Source organism: Felis catus, chromosome B3 (assembly GCF_018350175.1).
Source record: "Felis catus isolate Fca126 chromosome B3, F.catus_Fca126_mat1.0, whole genome shotgun sequence".
In the NCBI taxonomy this organism is placed as follows: domain Eukaryota; kingdom Metazoa; phylum Chordata; class Mammalia; order Carnivora; family Felidae; genus Felis; species Felis catus.
The window spans coordinates 62,432,784-62,453,686 of record NC_058373.1 but is presented as its reverse complement, the minus strand read 5'-3'; the positions used below and the strand labels follow the sequence as shown (position 1 = coordinate 62,453,686).

The 20,903-nt window shown below is 46.3% G+C and overlaps 1 long non-coding RNA gene across 3 annotated transcripts in view; it reads left to right on the top strand.

The window, feature by feature from the left end:
• Positions 1-20,903, top strand: part of LOC109500709 — a 38,160-nt gene that overhangs the window by 11,919 nt on the left and 5,338 nt on the right. For all 3 annotated transcript variants that reach the window (XR_006599312.1, XR_006599313.1, XR_006599311.1), the window contains exons 3-5: positions 6,517-6,589; positions 9,345-9,523; positions 13,141-13,224. This is a non-coding gene — a long non-coding RNA (uncharacterized LOC109500709). The remainder of the gene's footprint in view (positions 1-6,516; positions 6,590-9,344; positions 9,524-13,140; positions 13,225-20,903) is intronic.

Below are 20,903 nucleotides of genomic sequence, written 5' to 3'. Positions count from 1 at the left end.
CACACCCAGTGCGGCCAATTTCTCCAAATCACAAAGTTAACAAGTAACAGAGCCAGGGAGGAAGGGGCCCCTGAGGGTGAGGGAAAGAACAGCAAGGGTAAGGCCACTGTTAACCCAGGAGTTTGAGTACTGACCTGGGTGTCAAGGCCAGAACCAGACCAGTTGTGTGGTCTGGAATGGTCCTAAATTCCTTCCCATGGGCTGCGGCGTGTGCGATCTGTTCTGCCTGCACTTGTCCTGACTGGGCATGAGGTGGAGGCTACAGATATGGAGAGAGGAACCCCCCTGAGTCTAGTAACTCAAAGGGATCAGGGGAAGAGACGAAAGGACTGTTACCCTGGTGCTGGCAGAGGCGTTTATGAACGGATGATATGTGTGCAGACCTTGTCCACGAGCTCATGAGAAATCTCTTCCACCCTCCCAGCTGGCCGCTGCGCTAGTCACTGCCCAGGGCCCTCAGCATAGACTTCATTCCTCCCAACAAAGCATCCACTTAAACAGTCCTTGTATTACCGTGGCTCTACGCCTAGGAATTCCAAGGGCAGATTTGTTTAACTGTTTCTGGCCCCAGTACTTGTAGACTGGTCCTCAGAACTCAATGGTTTGGAGAAATATTTTCAGCGGACTCCAAGTGGGGAGCCGGCAGGCAGCTCAGCGTCTTTCCTTTGAGAGTGCATTTGTTCCCCCAGGGAAGCTCAGCTCAGTGGACACACTTCCGGGGTCATAAAAACCCCTGTGGCCTTACACCATCAGGATTTTAGTCCCCAAACATGACGCTCCTCAGGGTGGTACCATCTCAGCCCCTCCCCGACATGACCTGAGGGTTGGCGGGGGGGGGGGGGGGGGGGCACAATGCACACTTGGTTTGCCAGCCATGTGAAGGGGGCTCTGCCACTGGGTAGCTGGCTGGTGTTTTCAGATGTGAGAGGCCCGAAGACTATGGAGAACAGTCTTGTATCCTGAGCCTAGTGAGAATGTGGCCCAGGACCTCAGGAAGGTACAGTCTCTCTGCCCTTTTGTTTGTAAAAACAGTAAGAAATCTATCCTGTGGTCATGTGAGAGAATGTCTTTATTCTTAGGTAACGCGTATACACATGCAGAGAGAGAGCGCATGTGCGAATGGTGCATCTGGATAAAAGGTATTTGGAAATTACTTATACCGTGCAACTTTTCTGTAAGTTTGAAACCGTATCAAAATTAAATGGTGACAAAAAAGTAGAATTATAAAACTCAAAGAAGCATACTTAGGTACATTAATTCTCATTCACACCCGACTAGCCCAAGAATGGACTTCATTTTTGTGTAAATTTTGAATTATTTGTACCCAGTTGTAATCACGGACAATTTTGTAGTCTGTTTTTTGTTTGTGTGTTTGTTTTTACTTGACATCGGTCGCAAACTGTTGTCTCTGCTGTTACACGGTCCTGGTAACTATCATCTAAATGACTTACAAAATACCATTACAGGTCATAATTTATGCTTTCCCATTGGTGGACACTCCAGAGGAAGCAGGGGATTGATCTGAGTTCATCATGAACTTTTTTTTTAAAAAATTTTTTTTCAACGTTTATTTATTTTTTTTGGGACAGAGAGAGACAGAGCATGAACGGGGGAGGGGCAGAGAGAGAGGGAGACACAGAATCGGAAACAGGCTCCAGGCTCTGAGCCACCAGCCCAGAGCCCGACGCGGGGCTCGAACTCACGGACCGCGAGATCGTGACCTGGCTGAAGTCGGACGCTTAGCCGACTGCGCCACCCAGGCACCCCATCATGAACTTTGTACCAGGGGCTATCCACCACAGGCCTTATCTTGTTTGCCCCTCACAATCATACTAAGATAAATATTTTTACCCCCAGTTTGTGGGTACGGAGCTTGTAACAAGCCAACCCCACTCACGCAGGGCAGATTCAGCATTCAAATCCAGTCTCTCTGACTCCTCTGCTCATGCCTTCCCTTGGCTCTTCCACCACTGAAGCCTTCTCTTCTTCCTCCTCTAACTGCATGGCTCTTTTTTTCTGTACTGCAGTTTCTATCTTGGACTGTAGTTATTAATAACATGTCCCCAACACTGAGGCTAGCCTATGGGCCCTTTGAGGGTAGGGCTCACAGCAGTTTACCCTTGGAGGCCTCAACGTGCTTAGGCCCTATGGAGGTCATTCATGGCAGGAGTTCATGTCATTTATTCTTTCAACACATACTGTATTTATGGAAGGCCTACTATGCTCCAGGCCCCGTTCTAGATTCTTGGGACACATTAGCAATTCAACAGACAAAATGGAGCTTATATCCTAGGGGAAGAAGATGTACAATAAAAAACATACGTAGTAAATAAGAAAAGCATATGTTATGTTAGTCGGTGCTAAGTAATATGGGAAAAGAGAGCACGGTAAGGAGAATAAGGGATTACAGGAGGAGAGGGTGTTTTAATTTTCAACAGAGTAATTAGGGCAGGCCACATTGAGGGAGTAACATTTGAGCAAAGATTTGGAGGAGAAGAGAGTGAATACCACATGAATGAACACATGAGGGAATAAAGTTACCTTTAGGATACATTCTAACTATACAATTAGAAAGTGGGCATTAGAAGAGCTAGGACCCATGGGGCGCCTGGGTGGCTCAGTCGGTTAAGCATCTGACTTTAGCTCAGGTCATGATCTCATACTCCATGAATTCGAGCCCCGCATCGGCCCCTGCGCTGACAGCTCAGAGCCTGGAACCTGCTTTGGGTTCTGTGTTTCCTTCTCTCTCTGCCCCTCCCCTGCTCATGGTCTGTCTCTCTCACTCTCAAAAATGAGTAAGTGTTTAAAAAAAAATTTTTTTTTTCAATAAAGAAAATTTTTTAAAACAGAAAAGCTGGGACCCTAAGTCTGAAAAAGTCAATGCTAAGGAAACATAAGATCAAAGTTTAGAAGATCATACCAAGCACGGGCAGGGTGGACAATGGCTCATTCCACAAACAGTGCCAGTTTGGCTCCTCAAAGTAATGTCAGAGCGAACAAGAAAAGCTACTTTACACACAGGTGGCAAACACCTGAGACTTAAACCCCTAAAGCTGGCATGGGCTGAAAACACAGGACAGTTTTCAGTCAACCCATAGACACCAGCCCTGTGGTTGGTGATTGGAAGAAGTTGGGGATATTGGTAGGGCATGCCCCAACCATCCGACGTGATCCAGGACAGAAGTCCAGTCTTGGGCCATGTTAGGACGGAGGACCTGGGTGAGCTGGATGCCACTGAGAGGTCCTGTTGACCCCGGACTGCACATCTCACATCAGCTAACACTGAAAGCCTTTTCTTCTACATGCCGTGCTGTTGATGTTTGTCGAACAAATTGCAAACTGGACAGGTGGAATTATTACACTTAGAATTATTGCATTTGTGAATTTTTTTAATACAAGACTTAGGTAGAATCAACTTTTTCAAACGTATAATCGCACTTTCTGACGGGGCAGGAGATATCATTTTGACCAAAGTATAATCTTTAACAATTTATTTGCTTAGTAAATAATTTCCAAGTTAAATGGCCTTTGTTTTTCATAGACTGTGTCTGTGTAAATACATCAACATATTATCGATGAAATGAATCATAACTGAAATATGTGAGGTTGGCCTAACAGAGGATTTCTATGCAAATAGAAGCTTCTTTTGTGAAGTAAATACTTCCTGAAATTTTGCCTTACATATGTAGATTTTTGTTTATTGGGTTTTCTTAGAGTAGAGCACACCCATTTGACATTCCTTTTTTTTTTTTTTAATTTTTTTTTCAACGTTTATTTATTTTGGGACAGAGAGAGACAGAGCATGAACGGGGGAGGGGCAGAGAGAGAGGGAGACACAGATTCGGAAACAGGCTCCAGGCTCTGAGCCATCAGCCCAGAGCCTGACGCGGGGCTCGAACTCACGGACCGCGAGATCGTGACCTGGCTGAAGTCGGACGCTTAGCCGACTGCGCCACCCAGGCGCCCCTTGACATTCCATTTTTAAAAATGTATTTAAACTTTCTATCTACTGATATGGAATGTTCTCAAAACAGTAAAACACAGATCAGCACATATTGTATGCTGTATCATATGTTATCATTTCTATTAAGAATATACGCATACAGGTTCATATATGCATAGAATGTCCCTAAAGGATACACAAGGAGTTGGAAACAGCATCTATCCCCAGGGAAAGAAATGTGATGATTAGAATGCAGGAGAAGAGGGAGATGTTGTTTTCACTCCATATCTTTTTATATCTTTTGACCTTTGTACCATGTGTATACATTACCTAGTCAGAAAATAAAGTAGTCTTTTTTTTTTTTAATGTTTATTTATTTTTGAGAGAGACAGGGAGAGACAGTGTGTGAGTGGGGGGAGGGGCAGAGAGAGGGAGACAGAATCTGAAGCAGGATCCAGGCTCTGAGCTGTCAGCACAGAGCCCCACACGGGGCTCAAACCCTTGAATGGTGAGATCATGACCTGATCCAAAGTCAGATGCTCAACCAACTGAGCCACCCAGGTGCCCCAGAAAATAAAGTACTCTTTAATACACCATAAAAAAATAAAGCATCGCTGTTTCAGGACAAATATGTAGTCACCAAAATGACTCGGACATTAAGTAGTGAATGTTAGTGTTAGGCCACACTGGTAGGGTCAGGAAAAGTATTGACTGAGTCCAGGAAATGCCTTCTCCAAAATGCTCCCTTTAATTGCAGACTGCATTTTAAATCATTTGACCTCAATTTTGTTTTACAGACTTATTCAATGTACAGTTTATTTACCTGCCTTTATAGTTAGGGATCTCGGCTTTGTTGTCACAGAGTCCACCATATCTGCTCTTAAAGACTGCCTTTTCTTCTTCTTCTTCTTCTTCTTCTTCTTCTTCTTCTTCCTCTTCTTCTTCCCCCACCCCCACCCCCACCCCCAGTTGCAGTTTTGGAAACACAAAGACTTTAATAATTATATGAGCCACAGATATGAACACACACTCTGCATAAGGTAAAGTACAAATGGGAAACAGAATCATTGGAAAATAGTCTACCTCAATAGTCAAAGAAACTCAAACTAAAACAAAGAAATACCTTATTTAATATGCAAGTCATTCAAAGGTTACCCCCAGTGGCAAGTAGGGTCTGGTAAAAGCTGTATGTATTTATCATTGGCTAAAATATAAATCAGCTCAGCCCTTTGGCCAGGCATATGTCAATTCATGCAGCCATAAAAATATTGATGTCTTGTTTTAAAGTATTGTTATCTCTAACATGTTTTTTATTTTATTTTTTTTAATTTTTTTTAACGTTTATTTATTTTTGAGACAGAGAGAGGCAGAGCATGAACAGGGGAGGGGCAGAGAGAGAGGGAGACACAGAATCCGAAACAGGCTCCAGGCTCCGAGCTGTCAGCACATAGCCCGACACGGGGCTCGAACTCACAGACCGTGAGATCATGACCTGGGCTCGGAAGCTTAACCGACCGAGCCACCCAGGTGCCCCTATTTTATTTGTTTTTTTAATGTTTATTTATTTTTGAGAGAGAGGGAGAAACAGAGAGAGAGGGAGACACAGAATCTGAAGCAGGCTCCAGGCTCTGAGGTGTCAGCACAGAGACCCATGTGGGACTTGAACCCACGGACTCTGAGATCACGACCAGAGCTGAAGTCGGATGTTTAGCTGACTGAGCCATCCAGGAGCCCCAAAATATTAATGTCTTTTGACTTAGTAATCCCAACTCCTGGGAATTTGTCCTGAGGAAATTGTTTCCAAAGAAGAGAAAAAGCTGTGTGTGGGAAGATCTTCATTCATCTGTATCCATCAAAGGGAAAAGGTGAGGGGCTAGAACGAGCGATGGTTTTGCAGTCAAGTGTCTGGGGTTTGACGGCTTGATCTTGGGATCTGCCGCTTAGTGTCTGTGTGGTGTTGGATAAGTGACTTGATCTCCCTAAGTCTGTATCTGCCAGGATGGAAGGAGGGAAATCAGGCTGGGAGAGTCGTGTGGGACCAGAGTCAAGGTCCCCAGGCTCTATGAAGCGGGCAAGAGGAGCATTGCAAGTATTTGACCTGAGCTCCACCTCAGGAAAGTTAAGCTGGTGGTGGCATATAAGATATATGCAACTAGCGAGAAGGTGGAGGTAAGGGAGCCCTTTAGAAGGCTTCCGCAGTAGTGTATATGAGAGGCAATGACTAATTAAATGATGCAGCCTAAATTGTGCGAGTACTTTGTGGGTGATGAGTCATTATCATAAATCTCCAGCCTCCCCGAAGCATCTATTTTATAGCCTGCACTGAGCAGAAATATCACCTAATAATGCCTTATATTTCTAAAGCCTTTTACGGTTCAAAAAGTGCTTTCATGCGTATTATCTCATACGATCTTCTAGGGTGTTTACAAGTTGGTATTGTGAAGGACTTGTCCCAGATATTGTAGCAGGCCTATTCATTTATAATTTCCAGGGTCCACCCCTCCTCTCCTTCCCTCAGTTCCCTTTTGTTCAGTATTCAGCACTTTCCAGTTCTTTTTTCCATTTCACTGCAGAAAAAGAAAAAAAAAGAAAAGAAAAGAAAAACAGAGTGGCTGAACAATGCCCCCTGCTTAAGTCCCCCAGAAGGTGGGTAAGTCATCAATGTGCTGAATTTGAGCACATTTGGTTTATTTAATCATGTGTTCATTTTTCTCTGATTGCACTGGAGTTTCACACATTCCACCATATGTTGTCTCCATGATGCTGTGCACACACGAGCGAGAACCCATGCGGGGGCCTAGCTTTCCCTCTCTTCTCTCCGTCTCCAGCCCATTTCCCGTCCCAGAGAGGGGTGTCTCCCTCTGGAGGCCCAAAAAGGGATCCCCAGTTACACAGACCCAATCCCTGAGAAATGGGACTTGTGATCACCCGGGAAATCTGAGGTCCTGGCCTCCACTGTGATCACAACGTCCTAACTCGGGGCTTCTCTGGCTTCCAGAGGCACTAATGAGCAGGGCTGAGCGGTAATTAAGACTGTGCTCAGCTCCCCATCACACAGCACAGCTGCAGCCAGCCAGGAGGAGGGAGAGGGAGGAGGACACGAAGGATGCCTCCAGCCTTCTCTTCCCACTCTGAGCCCACTCCCCAGGGCTCTGTTTAGTGCAGCAAGGGGGAGTCAGTAAAGCCAAATAATGAGGGAATAACTGTAGGATTCAGCTGCCCAAAGCTGGGGAGGAAGCATCCAGATGCCGGCCAGGTGTTGCTTCTCTAGCCCATGAGGCGCCAGTGGGCCAAAGCTGTGCTTTTGTCAGAGGTGAGAAGTATCCTGTTTTGCAACCAGCCTGGCACCACAGGACCTGCATCAGGATGGGACTGTGGTCTCTCAAGGTAGGGGCAGCATGATACGCGCCACCCACTATTCATTGCCATGCAGATATACCACTGCTTCTGGGGAGGCTTCTGAGACCTTCTCTGGCTCATACCCTAGACCAAGGCTCCACTCTGGGTGAGGACCAACAGCAATAACAAATACTGAGTGAGCAACACTGAGCCAAGTTCTGGAGACCCACAGATCCATATGACCCAGTCTCTTCCAGACAGCGTACCCTCCAGGGAGGGGGCAGATGTGGAGAGATGTGACTGCTATGATAGTGGTAAGAACAAATTCTAAGGGAAACAGAGTAGCCTGGGTAGATTGAGGATAGCTCTGCTTGTATAGTGGCAATCGAGTCATGTCTTGAAGCAGAACACAGATTCACCAGAAAAGAGCTTTTTGGCAAAGGGAACAGAGCCAGCGAAGGCATGGGCATGAAATAGCAGATGGCCTGTCCTAGCGCAGTGAGCATTCAGATCCAGACGGTGAGGCAGACCTGATGCATAGCTTGAGTGGAGAGAGGAGGGACGGATTCTAGGGGTCGCTGGCCTGGTGGGAGCAATTGCCAGTCTGACTCACATTCCCCAGCTTACACCACTTTCAGGTGCACAGATGCTCCCAGACTATCAGAATCCGTGGGGAGCTGTCCCAGCCCCAGGTGCTGAGCAGGAGAGGGATCAGGGGTGAGTTGAGGGGCTGATGGAGAAAAGCCAGAGCTAGAGGGAAGGGGATTAGGCAGAAGGAAAAGGCCCCATGCTCACACAGGGACGCAACTGCAGCCAGGGGAGAGGGGTGCCTGTTGCTAGGCTGGAGCCTGGGCCTCATGTGGGGCGGCGGTCACCCTTTTCCTTCCTGTCCTCTGCCAACTGCTCCAAGAGTCACAGGTACCTGAAGGTCCCCAAAACCTACTCTGTCCCCAGGTAAGGGATAGGAGTATTCAGTGATGATTCTGTAGGGGCAGAACTGGGAGGTTATGTCAACCACTTCCCAAACATGTAAACCTATGAGTCAGAGAAAGAAAGGTTAGCCTCAAAAATGCTGAATCTTCAGTAACATTGTGACCACTTTCAAATATATACAATCAGGACTCATTTCAAATAGCCTTTTGGAAGCATGCTAACTTTTTTTTAAGTAGGCTTCATGCCCAGCACAGAGCTCAATGAAGGGCTTGAACTCACAATTCTGAGATCAAGACCTGAGCTGAGATCAAGAGTCAGACGCTCAATCGACTGAGCCACTCAGGCACCCCAAAGCATGGTAGCTTATGACCGCTGGGTTATGGCCGTCCCCTCTCCTGCCAAGAATCAAAAGACTTCCCCTTTCCTTATCTGAGTGACATGATGAAGTTCTCCAAGGGTATTTTGGGCTGACTGATGAATAAAAGGAGCCTGGAATGCTGCTGTGTTAAGTCAGCCACCTCTTGGCTGGTGAGTGCCCACTTCATGACTTTCCTGCATGTAGATTTTTCAGTTCACGACAAGCTTCGTTTTCATTCTGAGCTGGTGGTCTTGTTTTCCAAGGCAGTGTTTCCCAAAAGGCTTGAGATCTCTTGCATGGCCATGGCTCAAAAGTTTGGAAATGAGATCCACAGGTGAGCTGTGTTCTCTACGGAGCTAACCTGAGGCTGCCCTGTACCCCTTGCCTCTCCCTTAAGGGGTCACAGGGTCAACAGGACACCTGTGGACACCTCTTCCCGGTGCCTGTATGTCTGCCCTGTAGGAGAAAGATGTAAGGAGTGGAACGGGTATATCTGGACGGGGAGGAGGGCTGTGAGTCCAAGCCTCCTTCACACATGGGAAACAAAATATCTGGCTTCCCTTCTTGTGCCCTTGTCAGAGAAGTGGATCTGGGACCCAGCCTCGTCTCTCCCCCCTGACTTGACAGGCATGGGAAGCGACTGTGGAGGGAACTTCAGAGCTGGGGGAAGTAGAGGGAGGATTGCCTTTTATTTTGAGTATCTTTCTTTGGACTTTTGCATTTATAATATTTCTATTTTTGAAAGAATCATTTGGTTCCTTTTTCTTTTAGCATATTTTCTTTAGAGCAACAGAGCCTTTTGCAATATGGAAAAAGTGACATTTGATCTGAAGGAGTGTGGAGGGGAGCTCTGAGTGTGGGGGACTGACCTTTACTAACCACCTACCCAGAGCGGAGGCTGGAGAAGCGCGAGCTGAGCCTGCAGCAGTGATGTTTGGTGCCCTCCACAGGTCAGTTCACAATGGGAGTCTCGGTGACGACCCGGAGCTGTGTGTGCGTGCCTGTGCTCGCCCCGCTCTCCAGCGGATTCTCTGGATGGCTCTGGCTAACGCGTCTGTCCACGCGCTCTGTTGCCAGCTGTCCCAGTTCTCTCTTCCTCTCTCCCTCTCTCCTTTCAGCCCAGCCTGGAAGCCCCAGGGCTGGGCCAGAGGGAAGCAGTTGTTGCTGTTTTTCCCCAGCTCCCGCTCAAACGTGACACCACAGAAAGGTCAAGCCCACGTGGTTCCGCACGTCCCCTGCCTGGCCCGCCCTGGCTGTTACCATGACGACTCCTGGGCTGGAAATGTCCTTAGCCACCTCTACTCAGCATGTTGGGTGGCTGTCCCAGGCTCCGTTCTCAGAAAAGCCACTCCAGCCAGCTGTTCTGGAGTTATAGGTCTTCTGGGAATATGGACAGACAGATATAGAAAAACAGATCAAGTCAGAGGCACACACACCGACAGAGACAAAGAGAAATAAGGCATATTTAGGGACCCAGAGAATGTGAAGAGGCAAAAAAGTGAGATGGTGACAGGGTCTCAGTGATGCAGGACTGAGGGATGATGAACAAAGCACAGCAGAGTCTGAGACAGAAACAAGAAAAGAGACAAAGAGAGGCACAGGGGACTCATGACAACAAGGATGAGAGAAGCCCCCACTGAAGAGTAATGGAGATGGCCTAAGGGAGGCAGAGAGGGGAAAGGGGACAGTTGTGACAGGAGTTGGCCCACACTGCCTTGCTCCCATCCCAGTAAAGTGCCTTGTCCTGAGCCGGACTCAGATCCAGTATTTGTCTCACCTCCCCAAGGTCTCAGGTGGGATCTCAGGTGATTTGCTGGCCGGGCTTTTTCTCTGGCTGGGTCACATTTGCCATCCATTTGCCTTGCCCTAAGCTAACAATGGTGAAGTTGAACCCCACCCCAGCACACACCCACACCCAGCCCCTCCTTGCCTTAGGGAGGCCCTTGGTTCCATTTCACCCCAAACTCACCATAAATACCTACAGCTCAGCCTCCTTTCTCCCAGGTGGTGGAATGGGTATTAGAGCACTGAGTAGGATGGTAAGAAATGAGGCAAAATTAGGGAGTTTGAGTATGACCATCAGAGGTGACGTAGCCCCTGGGCGGGGGGCAGTTAACTAATATGAAGGAGGAGAGAAGGGGTGACCGGAAAGACTGAGTACCGGTCGGGAATGCAGGGGTAAGAGGGTGAGAGGAATAGGGGAGGGGAGTGTTTGGAGTGCTCACCCAGGAGGCCAGAGGAGCACTAACTGGAGTCACAGACCTACTAGGATTGGTCCTCCAGGGCTGGCCAGGAATTTTACCTCCAACATTAGGTCATTAATTTCCTATCTTAGAAGTGTCTCTAAGGCTTTGAGTGAGGTCTCTCAGGGTCTTTGAATTCTCAGTCATTCTTAGCCTTTTCTTCTTAAGAAATAATAGCCCATAAGCAGAGGAAACTTGGAGCCCATCCAGCCTCCAACCAGTTCTGTCCTTGACCATTGTAGAATGAACAGTACAACCAGTATCCCTAATGTCACCATGTTCCAGGCTCACATGTGGGTGTAGAATAGAACAGGTGGCAGCCTAGAGAGCCTAGTGCCTTGGTAGCCTCAGAGCAGACAACCCAGTGAGGAAACTTGGCCCAGAAGGGAGACTTCAGCTCAACATAGCTGTGGGTGGACATCAGATAAGGCTATGCTGAATTAGCCAACTTGGAGAACTCCTTGGGCCACAGAAGCTAGAATGTGAAAATCAAAGGTCCCATGCTGTCCCTGGAAGATAGGTCCCGGACTGAATGGGAAAGGGACTGTGGCAGATGTTGTTGATGCCCTACCCCACATCCCTTCAGCCCACCTCTATGTCCAACTGCGGCTGTGATGGACAGTTCCAGAACATGTTCACAGTTTCCCATTTATGATATAATGATTTGTAAGAAATGTATATTTAGTCATTCAGATGACCAAAGTATCTTTCTCAGATATATTTGGTCTTCATCCACAGTTCCTGAAAATACTTCACAGCCATAAAGGTGAAAAGGGTGTCTTATAATTACTGAAGTTGACTTATAGACTCCACCCAAAGGCAGCGGCTGGTTTCCAGGAGAAACAACTTTGTGATTAGAGTGTTGGAACTCTCAGTCCTACTCCCACCTCCACCCCAACTCTGGGGAGGGGAGACTGTAGACTGAATCAGCCAATGGCCAATGACTCAGTCAATCATGACTATGCAATGAAATCTCCATAATAACCCAAAAGGACTGAGTTGTGAGAGCTTTGGAATTGGTGAACACATGAAGATTATGGAGAATGGTGTGCTTGGAGAGGGCATGGAAGCTTCGTGCCCTTTCCTCATACCTCACCTTATGTATCTCTTCATCTGACTGTTGACTATCACATCCTTTAATAAACTGATAAATAAATGTTAAGTGTTTCCCTGAGTTCTGTGAGCCACCCTAGTAAATTAATTGAACCTAAGGAAGAGGTAGTTGAAACCTCCAATCGGTCAGAAGAACAAATAACAGCCTGGGGTGGGAGGCAATTTTGTGGGACTGAACCCTTAACTTGTGAATCTGATGCCATCTCCAGGAAGATAGTGTCCGAATTGAGTTGAATTCTTGGACACCTGCTGATGTAGGAGAATTGCTTGGCGCTGTGTGTGTGAGAACCCAACCCACCCCCGTTGGAATTGGGTCCTGGAATCCTAATAGACCATCCTTCTCCTTCTCTGTGGGAGGCTTTTCTCAGCCTCTGCAGGGCAGCCTAGAAGTAGTAGGAGATTAACACTCCCAAAAGACAAACCTCAACAACTGAGGGATGGGGACTGGTGGAATTATAGCCATATTTCCCCATCGCTCAGTGGGAGAAATTCTGAGCTGTGTTCTTTTATGCACCTCAGAGTGATCCCAGAGGGACTGAGCCCTAACTACCCACAAGGAACCACTCACTAGACCCTTCACCATCTCATTCTCTTTGCTCCATTATTCTTGCCCACCCCCTAAAATAAACTGTCTACATCCAAGACCTTGTCTGATGGTATGTGTTCAGAAGACATAAAATAGCACAAGGGCTGTCTTTCTGTGATCTTCCCTGCCAAAAAGTCTGTCCCACATGGCTGGGCTAAGATAAGAATTGTTGGAGAGCTCTGCCTCTGACTGATTGTTGGTAGGTGATCAGATGTTTGTTGGAAGAGGTCATTATCATCTAAGGAGGTCATTATCATCTAAAGAGCTCAACAGCTCCTCCTCCAAGATTTTGTGGAGTCCAGGGCTGACTTATTAGCAGCAAGCACCTGTAGGTCTCTGATGGACAACCATAGACTTTCATAACTGGAAAGGACCTTAGGGGTCATCTGATCCAACTTTCTATGAAATAAAGGAATCCCTTTACAATATCTCTGATGCCTGATTGAACATATATTATTGGACAGCTATTAGAAAGTTTACCTTACACTGAATTGTGATTGCTCTCCCTGAAACTTACCCCCAGTGGTCCTAGTTTGTCCTTTGTATGTCAGTGTTTCATTTTTCTGCTCAAGACTCCTCCAAATATTTTAAGGCCAACCATGTTTATCATATCTTCTCTTTCCAGGCCAAATTCTATTGCCTTGACCTCTCTTCAAATGAGATGATCTTCTGGGCCTCCTTACCCTGGACCCCTACTCCAGGCAGCACTGTGAGTTTGTCAGTGTTCCTCTTTCATAGTGCCCAAATGATACTTCAGAGTCGTATGGCCAGTGCAGAATTTATTTTTATACTATTATAGCCCTAAGTACATTTCCACTATTGATTCCTAGAATTATAAACTTTGGCAGGTACACAACACTACTGACTCAACTGAACTGTAAAGACATTGAACATCTGTTGTTTTGGTTTCTCAGCATCCCTTTTGCTTTTCTTCAGGTAACAGCAACTCTCTCTCACTTCCCATTTTCAAATGGTTCTGGTGGGATTGCCAACCACGGTACCCTGTGCCTCTAGCCATAGGTTTTGGCCCATGACCTAGGCTCAGCCAATGAAAGCCAGTCCTTTCCCTGGTCACAGCAATTGGTTTGATGATTAGCATGTGACTCAGGCCAGGCCAATCAGAATCCTTCCCTGGGATTTATTATATGGAGTTGGAAGGGCTGGATTTGCTAAGCTGGGATGATGTAAAGAACTCCCAGGCCTATATCTGCTATACCTACACACAAAGAAATAGAGAAGTTAAGAGTGAAAGAAAGAAGAGATTGAAGATATTACTTGAGTATTTGGATCCAGATGACCTTGAGGCCAGCTCTACTTCTGTCCTTATCAATCAATGTCCCTTTATGGTTTAATCTAGATTGAGTCTGTCTTCTGTTACTAGAACAAACTAATACACAGTTCTTTTTGTGTCCTCTAATTGTGTAGTTACTTTTTAAATCCTAAACGAAGGGCTTCATATTTATCCTTATTAGATTTCATACTTTGTCCCATCATTTCAGTCTACAAAAATTTAGAGTCTGATTCTGTTGGTCAGTCAATTACCTATCCTCTCACTTTTAGTAAGGATGTCTTCTATGCACTTATCCAAATCATTAATAAAAATGTTCAGCTCAGCAGAGTGAGGAGGAAGAAGAAGAAGAAGGAGGAGGAGGGGAGGAGGGGGAGGAGGGGGTAAGGGAGAAGGGGGAGAAGAAGAAGAAAAAGAAACAAAGACGATATGAGCATCGTGTCAGTTTATTAGTCAATGAGCACAATTTTTAGATGGTTTTTCAAACAACTAAGAATTTACACTACTGTACTCTAATCCAACCTACACCTTCCATCCTGTCTCCCAGATCTCATGATTTAGTTGACCAGATGCTCTGCTGAAGGCTATGCTGCACGTTGGCATTCTGCTGAGATACCAATTGATAATCTCATCCAGGGGCACCTGGGTAGCTCAGTCAGTTAAGTGGCCGACTTTGGCTCAGGTCGTGATCTCGCGGTTCATGAGTTCAAGCCCCACATCCGGCTCTGTGCTGACAGCTCAGAGCCTGGAGCCTGCTTCGGATTCTGTGTCTCCCTCTCTCTCTTCCCCTCTCCCACTCATATTCTCTCTCTCTCTCTCTCTCTCTCTCTCTCTCTCTCTCTCTCTCTCTCTCAAAATAATAGATAATCTCATCCAAAAAGGACATAAGATAAAAAACCAAAAGTGGTCCTTATTTATTTATTTATTTATTTATTTATTTATTTTATTTATTTATTTATTTATTTATTTATTTATTTATTTATTTATTTATTTTAGAGAGAGAAAGGGCATGTGAGAGGGGGAGAGAGAAAGGAAGAGAATCGCAAGCAGGATCTACGCTCAGTGTGGAGCCCAATGTGGGGCTTGATCCCACAACCCTGGGATCACAACCTGAGCCAAAATCAAGAGTCAGATGCTCAACTGATGGAGCCACCCAGGCTCCCTGGTTCTATTCTTTAAAATGCTCAAAACTCAGGGTGCCTGTCTGGCTCAGTAGATAGAGCATGCAACTCTTGATCTCAGGGTCATGAGTTCAAGCCTCATGTTGGGCATGGAGCCTATTTAAAAAATAATAATAATAAAGACAAAACAATAAAGGAAAAAAATAAAACGATAAACTCTCAGTAACCCATCTCCTTACCTGTGCACACATGCATGCCCACATAGGTACCATCCCTCTTACCTATCTCTGCCTCCTCCCTCCCTGCTTATCTGCAAAATAACTGATTTTTTTAAGTGGATCATGTCAGCATGAAGGGAGCAAAGAGTCTGTCTGTTTGGGAAGAGAAAACCTTTACTTCCGAACAATCTGTGACCTGTAGCACTTGGGAAAAGGAGGTGGGGAGAAGGCCAGGAGATGAGTATATCTCAACCACACATTGACTCATGGTGAGAAGTACGACCGCTTAAGATGGCCTCCAGCTGGAGGGTGGGGCCTCAAGGAGCAGAGACCCACCCACCTGTCGCTCCAGTGCAGCCTATAGGAGGCAGTGTGGTGCATCCAAGGAGCACAGGCTTCGGAGAGCTAAGCCAGGCTAGAAATTCCAAACCTAGCAACACCACTTGCTAGCCACCCCACACTCCCTCGTGCCAAACCCAGGTGTCAGGCTCCACTCCTACTCTCTCACACTTCATTCCACTAGGATACTGAGTTCCAGTGGTTCTTCCCCTCCAAATGCTTCCTTTATCCACTTCTCTCTAGGCTCAGAGCCACATCCTCGTTTACGTTACTATCATCTCGTCAAATATTTCTTCTGCACCATTCGCTCTTTCTGGGACTCAAATTACACGTATATCAGACTGATTGATATTTTCCCACAGATCTTAGAAGCTTGGTTTTCTTTTTTTACTCCCACTCCTTTTTGCCCCTCTTTGTGTTTCAGCTTGGATGGTTTCTACTGACCTCTCTCAAGTTCATTGGTTTTTTTTTTTTTTCCCCTCAGCTGTACCTACCATGGAGAAACTTGTTGAAGGAATTCATCTCTGATATCATGTTTTTTATTTCTAGCATGTTTTTAAGTAGGCTCCGTGCCCAACATGGAACTTGAACTCACGACCCTAGGATCAAGAGTAGGATGCTATACTGACTGAGCCATCCAGGAGTGCCTATTTCTAGCATCTGCATTGGACTTTCTCATAGTTTCTGTGTCTCTGCCAAGACTCCCTAAATGTTCATGCAAGTTGCCCACCCTTTCCCACTAGACCTTTTCACATATTAGTTATTATTATTTTAAAGTCCCTATCTGGTAACTCCAAAATCTGTGTCATCTGTGAATCTGGTTCTGTTGATTTCTGTAACTTTTTTTTTTTTTTTGAGAGAGAGAGAGAGAGAGAGAAAGAGCAAGCAGGGGAGGGGCAGAGACAGAGGGAGAGAGAGAGAATCCCAAGCAGGGAGGCTCTGCACAACCAGCGCAGAGCCCCACGTGGGGCTCAAATTCATGAACCATGAGATCATGGCCTGAGCCAAAATCAAGAGTCGGGCGCTTAACAGACTGAGCCACCCAGGTGCCCTGATTTCTGTAACTTTTGACGATGGATTTTTATTTTTCTTCTTTTTCATATGCGTCATAAATTTTTATTGAATGCCCATCGCATGTAAACAGTAGAGACTGAGGTAAATGGTATTTATGTCTGGAAGTGGCCATGCCTCTTCTGTTGGTCTGAGGGTTGAGTCTGTTTAGTTCAGGGTCAGGCAGGGTTTGGGTTATGTTGTTCCCACCATTACCTTAGTGCATCACAGGCTTTGAATCCCTCTAGTAGTGGGCTGCTTAGAGTGTGGACTGGTGTGTTCCTGGGTTCCTGCTCCACGGACCTCAACCATCCCTGCATGCCTGCCCTACACCAGCAGTGGAGTGCTCTTGCTTGTCGTGTGGAGCCAGGCTCCTGGAGGGGTAAGACACGCAGTGGGGGTGGGTTGAGGGGGTGCGTCTCTGTTATCCTGGTTCAGCTTTAGTCTCAGGCACATCCCAAGGTCAGGAGTGAGGCTTTCTCATTATTTCTGCCCCTGTTCCCTCAGAAAGCCAAATTCTGCCTTACTATCTGCAGTTGGTTTTTGTGGCCAGTTTCTTGCCCGCTCCCCCAACAGAGCAGACCCTTGCTTGAATCCTCAGCCCCATAGTTGCCCGCTTCTCCCTTTGGGATAGAGGGATTTTGCTTCCATTCTTCCTCACCAGAGCAGTGGATCTTTGCCTGTGGCAAAGAAGGACAGAAATGTTTTTACTCCTCACCCCAAAGCAGGTGAGTTTTGCTTTCATTACTCCCCCTAAAGCAAGAATCTGTTGCCCCTTCCTTAGCAGCTTAAGGCTTTTGCTTAAGAGAGGGATTCTGGAAGCAGCTGAGGCTTTTTGCCTTTGCCAAGCAGCTGCCTTAATCAACTTCTGCATGCTTGCACCACCACGGAGGAAAGCCCTCCCCATTTCCTGCCCAGCTCCCAGTTTTTCTCTGAACCTCCGGGGAGGCCTCTGGAAAAACACTGTGAGTACAAACTCTCCTGTGTCTGGAATAGTCTCCAGCTATTCTAAACTGACACACTAGCCTGACACATGTGTAGCCTTTTAGCTTTTGTTAAAGTTTTTGTTGATTTCTTCTTACCCACTTGTATGATGGCCACCTCTTTCTTCCGTGCTCTGCTAAAGTTGAGACTGTTCACGTGTGTCTCTCTCTCCTTGAAGAGGCTTTATTTCATTGTCTTGTGACCTCAGCTTCCTGCAGACTCAAGAAAAGCTACGGTTTTGTAGATAATTCGGCTATTTCTCATCCCTGGGCAGGGGAGTGGCATTTTCTTGCGGGATTCTCTACCCCAAGTGGAGATGAAAGTCCTCAGGTCAGTCATCTCTTTCTTAGACAACCGCAGTCACCTCACAGCTGGCCCCCGCATCCAATTTTGCTCCTCTCCATACTGCATCCAGAATTAAGTATTAAAATTCTGTAACCATTAGAAACTAAAAGGGACTGAAAAATAAAATACCTGAAATTAGCTACATAAAATCCGAAACGTAGGTCATGGTGTGCCAGTTACCTATTGTCGTGTAACAAACCAGCTCCAAACCCAATGGCTCAAACCACGGCATTTATTTTGTTCATAAATCTGCAGGGCTTCTCAGGGACAGCTTGTCTCTGTTCCACCTGGTGTCAACTGGGGTAGCTTGAAGGCTGGGGTCTGAAATCATCTGAATCTCTCACATGTCTGATGCCTGGGTGGGAAGATTCATGCTGGGGGCTAAACTGCTGAGAGCCAGCCCCTCTGTCTCTCCATGGCATTTCTATAGTATGGTGTCCTCAAGGTTGCCAAACATCTTCTATGTTGGCTCAGAACTACCAAGGAACATGTTGAGAGAGAGAGAGAGGAGTGCTTTCATGACCTAGCCTCAGAAGTCACATTATTTGTGCTGTACTCGATTAGCAAGGCACTTACATAGTCATACCCAGGTCCAAGGGGAGGGAGTGCTGACCCAACATCCCAAGAGAGGCATGTCCCCATCATACTTTAAGATGAAAGGGTGGGATGTGCTATGTTGACATGGCCACCTCTGAGGTCTGCCAACCATGATTCTATTTGTTCTGTAATCGTGAAACAATAGCTTCAAAGAAATCAAGCTAGAAAATACAAATAAGACCACAAGCCATCAATTGCATTATTTCATATAGACATATCATTGCCAAGTGTGAATCTGTGCTCCCCTAATCAGTATAATCATGTCATACCCATGGCAACCATAGCTTGGATCTTTCTAGATGCAAATCCGATCCTGTCACTACCCCTCTTAAAATGACCCATTATCTCCTTGTCCCCACAATAAAACCCAAGCTCCTTAACATGGCTTAGGAAGCCCTTCATACCTGGCCTTGTTTATTAATTTCCCAACCTCACCTTTGGATGTTTCCTTCTTTGTCCTTCATGCTCCAGCTACACTGAACTACTTTCTAGTCTCCAAACTTTCTTTTGCCTTTAGGCCAATGTACATGCTGTTTTCCTCTTCTGGGACTTTTCTCTGTCCCCATGTTCTTCTCCCTCTATTTTCATGGTCTGACTGCTACTCATTTTTCTGGACTCGGCTTCCCTAACACAGCCTCTCTCCTACTTCCCACCCTGACCGGCCTAGGGTTCTCCTATCTTCTTCCCCATGCTCTAAAGCTCCCTGTGCTTACGTCTTGACTCCGCAGCACCAGTGATGACAGCCCTAATTAGCTAGGCCATCTCTCTCCTTCCATCATCGTGTGGGAAGATGTGGTTTCGCTTTATTCACCACCATGCACAGTGCAGGGTCTCAACAAATATTGGCTAGGTGAATGAATCCGTGCCTGAAATAACCCACCTCTGGGTTCAAGTAAACAACTCTCCCACAGACCTAAGATTGCTATGGCAGTGTCCTGTCTTGAATCTTACAACTCAAGTAGGGACAAAGCTGGCTGGGATGGCTTGGAATTTTCAGGAAAATATTGCCTGTTTCACGTGGCTGGAGCTTTTCTTAATCTTGGGGAGCCACTCCAAGGCGGGGCCAGGGAGTGGCCCCCGGGCGTTTTCCCTTTTCCAGCCACAGTCCTGGTGGGCAGGCCTGCCTGGGAGAGGCACACCTCAGCAACAGCTGGTGGGATGTTTGTTTACTTGCTGTCCCTACATCCAGAGCCTATTTCTGGAACAGGTACTGGATGCAAGCCTGTGCCATTCCAGCCCTGATCCTACCAAAGCCCTGGGTGATGAGCGTGCCATGTGGCAGGAGAGAACAGTGTGGCAGTCACTTACCTTTCCTCCCTGGCTCTAACCCAACCTTCTTTGGGTATGCCACATCGTTTCTGCTTTGCCCTATTGGCAAAAGTTGTCCTCCCTTGGCTCTGTGGTTTAGCATTAAATATTGCTCCATTTGCTCTGTTTCACTTAGGGAGCCCTCTCAACTCAAATCTGATTTGAGGAAGCGCTAACTGGAGTTCCTTGGAAATTTCCAGGGTCAAAGAAAAAAGATCAGCATTTCTGGCCAGTAGAATTTTTCCTACACTTAGTCCAATTTCTGAAAGAGAATTGGAATATAAAGAGATCATTTGACTTGTGATCACACAGTAAGCCACAAGGCAGATAAAGATAGCACCCGAGACTCTTACATTCAAATTTAGTACCATTTTAATAGTCTAAGTTAAGTCTATATTAAAAAACTAGTTTTGGAAGCTAGTATCAAATTTGGTTTCGCTATGGGGTGCCTGGCTGGCTCAGTTGGAGGAGCGTCCTCAGTTGGAGGATGAACTTGGGTTCGTGGGTTTGAGCCCCACATAGGGTGTAGAGATTACAAATAAATAAAAACTTAAATTTTTTGGTAAATTGTGCTTCACTTGTTTTAAGAGCCATCACTCAGGTTGTCACCTCTAAACCATAGTTGTGGGGCACCTGGGTGGCTCAGCTGGTTGAGAGCCCAACTTTGGCCCAGGTTGTAATCTCATGGCTCCTGAGTTTAAGCCCTGCATTGGGCTCACTGCTGTCAGCGAGGAGCCCACTTTGGATCCTCGGCCCCTCCCCCGCTTGTGCTTTCATTCTTTCAAAAATAAAATTAAAAAAAAAAAAAAGAAGAAAAGAAACCATAGTTGCAACTCGCTGAACTCCCTTCTGTGGAAATCTGCCTCTATTAAAGAGTTAAGTGAGGAGCCTGGGTGGCTCAGCTGGTTAAGTGACTGACTTCGGCTCAGGTCACGATCTCATGGTTCGTGGGTTTGAGCCCCTTGTCGGGCTCTGTGCTAAATGCTTGCTCGGAGCCTGGAGCCTGCTTCAGATTCTGTGTCTCCTTCTCTCTCTGCCCCTTCCCCTCTTGTGCTCTGTCTCTCATAAATAAATAAATGTAAAAAAATATTTTAAAGAGTAAAGTGAGCAGGTAGCTGAAGATCTAGGACTTTCATCC